Genomic DNA, 5,768 nt, shown 5'->3' on the forward strand with positions numbered 1-5,768 from the left:
TAAACAGATATAATGCCCGAGGTGCTCACTCCTCTATGCCAAAAAATGTTGAAAGACAGCTACTTGAAATAGATCCATAATTGTGCCCACTCCAATGAAAGGTGACACTATGGAATGTGGAAATTATTGAGCAATATCATTAAAGTCACACACAAGTAAAATTCTGCTGTAGATAGTTGAAAAGATGTTGCAGCAGAATATTGACAGAGAACTTCCATTAATTCAAGCTGAATTCAGAAAAGCACTTGGAATGAAGGATATCATTGCTGATGTCAGATGGATTATGGCTGAAAGTAGAGAATACCAGAAAGATATTTACCTGTGTTTCATTGATGCTGCAAAGACATTTGATTGCCTAGGTTACAATAAATTATGAGTAACACTGCAAAAATGTAATTTCCAGAACATTTAAATGTGTCTATGAGGAATCTATATATAGAACTGTCTACATATAGAACTCCTGGTGTGGTACTGTAGGATCAGCACTGGAGTTCAAACCACAGGGTCAACAGTTGAAACCCACTGCTGCTCCTTGGAAACTCTATATAGGTTCACTATTAGTCAGAACCGACTTGATGGCACTTAACAACAACAGCAACAGACATAGAACAGTTATTTAAACTGGATATGGGGATAGGGCTTTGTGTAAAATCATGACAGATGTATGTCAGGGTTGTATCCTTCACCATATTTATTCAATCTGTATACTGACCAAAAAATCTAATAAACTTGATTATATGATGAAATCAATAGCAACCTGTGACATATAGATAATACACTTGCTTGTTGAAAGTGAAGAGGACTTGAAGTACTTAACAATGAAGACAAAAGCCTTCAGTATAGGTTACAGCTCAACATAAAGAAAACAAAAATCCTCACACCTGATTCAATAAGAAACATCATGATCAATGCAGAAAATACTGAAGTTGTCATGGATTTAATTTTTCTTGGATCCACCATTGATGTCCATGAAAACTGCAGTCAAGAGATCAAATGATGAATTGCATTGGACATATCCACTGCAAAAGGCCTTCTTAATATGTTAAAAAGAAAGGTGTCTCTTTGAGGGCTAAAGTGTTCCTGAACCAAGTTATGGTACTTTCAATCTCCTCATATATATGCAAAAACTGGACAATGAATAAGGATTAACTCAACATACAATCTAGTCCAGTAGAAGAAGGTATCCAAAGACTTAGGAAAATTGGCATGTTAGAGTGGGTTTATCAGGCTAGATCCCTAGAACCACACGTTGAATACTCAGAGGACATATCTTTTCTACAACAGTGAGGAACAAATTTGTGAAGGGACTCCGAACTTCCTTGAAGACTGCTATGATTGTTATTTTGTGTAAATTATATTTGACAGTGGTGGTGGTGGTTATGTGCCATGGAGTCGGTTCTGATTTATGGAGACCCTGAGTAGGGTTTCCAAGGCTGTAACTCTTTACAGGAGGAGAAAGCCTCATCTTCTCCTGTGAAATGGCTGGTAGTTTCGAACTGCTGATCTTGTGGTTAGCAGCCTGACTTGTTACCACTGCATTACCATAGTGGGAACTGCCCTATTTTAATTAGGATGCTTCAATGGGGCTGATGGAAACTTGTGATGGTAGGAGCCAAATGGTAGCATTGTAACCACAAAGTGGATATGGTTACTGCAATGGATAGCTGCGTTAAAACAATAATGAGAATAGTCTGACTCATGTGGACTTATGGTGCTGGCTACTTAGGCAGGATGTGCATAGGAGTTAAATAGATGGGAAACCTATGAAATATTTACTTGACCTGTACAAATGGAAGAATTTTAAGTCTGGTGATTGTCAGTCTAAGTTGGATTACCACAATAGAGTGTCATGGCTGCACAATCAATTCCCAGGCTTGAGCCAGTTTAAAGACCTACAACCTATTGAATAAAGAGCAGGCTAGGTCCCCTTGAGGAAGGACCCCATGGCACTGCTAAAAATGTGTACTATTAGTGTTTTCCCAGCCTTCCCTAAAGGAATCAATAGCCTTTTACAAGAGTGGCTGTTCGTTGGGGAAAAGGAAATAATCAGACTTTTTAAGAATTACAGAACACTGGTTCTAAATTGACACTAATGCAAGGATACCCAAAATGTCACTGTGGCCCACCAGTCAGAGTGAGGGCATGTGGAAGTCAAGTTATTTGTTAATGGAGATTCCTTAGGAAGTTTCTTAGCACTACCATTCCCCACGATTAAAATGTCCTGTAATTAAAGTCAATGGTAAATTATAGCTACCCAGCTGCAACATAATTACTAATGACTCAGGCCATTGGGGAATGAAGGGTTGGGTCACCCCACCAGGAAAAAAGCCCTAACCAGCTGAGAGCAAAGAAAATATGAATAGGTAATGAAAGAAAGTAACTCTAAATACAAGTTATGGTCATGTAACCAGTTGCAGAAATGAGGACTGTAACTGCTATGAGTATTATTTTCTTGTTTATGTGTATCAAATTTGTTTGCTTTGTTCACTCATAAAACATGAGTTTTAAATGGAGTTAGTGTGTTTCTGGTTTTCATGTTAGTCACAGATATAAATTTATAATTGTCTTTATTTAGAAATTATGTATAGTTTAGGAAGATCTGTACAGGTGTTAAGTTGACAAGAAATGGACTGTGATAGTCAAAGTCTTGTGGCAACATGACTGAGCAAAAATCCTCAGTGGTTTGACAGTTAAGATGGAGCCATCTCCCATGATGAGATCAGATGTGACCCATCAGTCAACTGAAAGGAATTTTCCTCAGGGGTAAGGCCTGCTCCCAATATAATAGACACTTGGGCAAAGCTTGCTTGCTTTCTGCTGGGTCTGGATCCAACATCTGGCTTATTATCTGATCTCTGGTTTTTTTGGGTTTGAGTCAGTGGCCTACTATAATGCCTGCTGATCATGGCAGTCATCAGTATTCTACAATCCTACCTGAACAACCTGCTTGTCTGCTGTTGGACCTGCCGTACTTGGTTCATCAGAGCAACAGATTTGGGACTTGTCCATCTTTACAACTGTGTGAGTTATTTTCTTGATATAAACACACACACACACACGTACATAAATAAGCTTCACAAGGAGCTCTGGTAGTGTTGTAATGGTTGCAAGTTGGACTGATAACCTCATGGTAAGCAGTTCAAAACTACAAGCTGTTCTGTGGGAGGAAGATGAAACTTTCTGCTCCTGTAAAGATTTACACAACCACCAACCAACCAACCATAAGTTTCACTGGTTTTGCTTCTCAAATAACCCAGTCTAAGACAAAGGGCATTTGGATTTTTTTTTTTTTTTCAGTTTTGGGTTAATACAAATAAAACCACAGACTGAGAAAAAAAAATTGGCAATGACATATCAGACAAGGGCGTAATCTCTAAAGTTTATAGAAAAATTCAACCATTTTAACAAGAAATAGACAAATAATCCAACTGAAAAACGGGCAGAATAATCAACAGAATATCACAAAGATCACATTGAGGTGGCCAACAAACATAAGAAGAAATACTCACAATCATTAGCCATTAGAGAGATGAAAATTTAAAAAAACAATGAGATATGATCTCATCCCAGCAATAACAGTAAAGTTTAAAAAGACAGAAAATAACATATGTGGAGGAGATTGGAAGTCTCATACACTACTGCTGTATGTAAAATGGTAAAACCATTGTGTAGAATGATATGATGCTCCTTAAAAAACTTAGAAATAGAAATATCATTTGATCTAGCATTCCCACTACTCACAAAGTTCATAAAGACAATAAAAAATAAGAGCTGGGAAATGAATATATATATGCTCACCCCAGTTCATTGCAGCATTATTCACAATATTAAAAAGATGCATACAGCCTATGTACCCATCAGCAGATGAATGGATAAACAAACTATAGCACACACACAAAGGAATACTACAGAATGCTAAGGAATAACAATGAATCTCTAAGACACTTCAGAAGGTGGATGCACCTGGAGGATTGTATGCTGAGTGAAATTGTTGTTGTTGCTAAGTGTTGTTGAGTTGCCTATATTAGGTTGTATCATACTTGCACCTGGCATGATATTACTAAAACATGTACAACTGAAAACACATTGCCCCCGTTTTTCTCTTACATATATCACAAATGAACAAGGCAGAAATATTTGATGCATAGGTAAATGTCAAAAAGCCAGTCTCCAGACCACAGGCGAACAGTTTCATTCAGTCCATGGGCCTAGAGTCCATAGTTGCTCCATCTTTCCATGTCACCACCTCCGCCACCAACTCTGCTGTCACTGCTTCTTCAGGTAGGGATCCCAAGCTCCACTCATGCTCTTCCTTCTTGATGGTCCTGGGATTCTCCGTACCTGAAATAAAAGATAACTGCACCTTCCTTTTAGCTACATATCTTAGTCCAATACCCTGGCTCATGCAGGAGATTGCTTGGCTGCCACAGTTAGTACTCAGTCCTTCGCCTCTGTCACTAATTCTCTCTTTTAACAGTCTTGTATCTCCATTCTTAAGGAGTGTGCATTCTATTAACTTGTTATAGATTCAACAAATTTTGGAAGATTTTAATTAAATGTTTTTCTTATTAAAAAGGACAAAATTAAAGTGTTGGGGTACTGAATCAATTTGTGAAAGTCTTTTTGTCATATATGCATGTATTTTTGAAATATGCCAAGAGTATAGTAGACACTGTGTTTCCAAAACTCAACATAAAATCAAAAGATGCAGGTTTCCCTTTAAAATGCAGAAATGGAGAAAAGATTGAATTTTCAAAGACTTAATTTTGCTCAGATCAACCATTAACATTCATAGAAGCAGCAGTTAAGAAATTAAATGACGTATTATATTTGACAAATCTGTGAACAGACCTTTTAAAAGTGTTCAAGAGCAAAAATGTCAGTTTGAAGACTAAGGTGCACTTGACCAAAGTCATGATATTTTCAATAGCCTCATATGCATGTGAAAATTGGACAGTGAATAAGGAAGACTGTAGAAGAATTGATGCATTGAGTTACGGTATTGGTGAAGAATATTAAAAGTACCGTCGACTGCCAGAAGAACAAACAAATCTGTGTTGGAAGGATGTAGACAGAATGCTCCTTAGAATCCAGGATGGCCATACATCATCTCTCATACTTTGGACATATTATCAGCAGTGACCATTCCCTGAGGAAGGACATCATGCGTGGCAAGGTGGAGATTCAATGAAAAAGAGGAAACTCCCAACTAGATGGATTGGCATAGTGGCAGCAACAATGTGCTCACATGTAGCAATGATTGTGAGATTGGTGCAGGACTGGTCAGAGTTTTGTTCTGCTGTGCATAACTTCGCTAGGAGTTGATATTGCATTTACAGCACCTAACAACAGCCAGCATGCAGTTGTTTTACCAATAAGTTTAGAATCATTGATACTTCTTCCTTACTAGGTCCAGTCCACATAATACTATCAATATAATTAACCTTGCTTTTTTTCTTGAGGAAGGGAAGGATGATTCTTATATTAGAAAACTCAAGCAGTTCTTTTGCAGACTAAAATATGACATAGTACTGAACAATTAATGTAGCCTTGAGTTAGGGCAGTGAAGGTGTATTGTTGGTTTTGCCAGATGCAAGCAAACTGCTTCGTTTGATCCTTAAATGTTTTAAAAAGTAGAGTTGAGAAAAAAACATTGGCCAGATCCATAGCTGCATACCAGCTACCAGGAGATGCATTACTTTGGTATGTAAAAAATCAACATGTGGAAGAGAGTCTGCAATTGTAGTCACCTCTTTGATAAGTCCTTG

The sequence above is a fragment of the Chrysochloris asiatica genome, unplaced genomic scaffold, assembly GCF_000296735.1.
Source record: "Chrysochloris asiatica unplaced genomic scaffold, ChrAsi1.0 scaffold00061, whole genome shotgun sequence".
In the NCBI taxonomy this organism is placed as follows: Eukaryota; Metazoa; Chordata; class Mammalia; order Afrosoricida; family Chrysochloridae; genus Chrysochloris; species Chrysochloris asiatica.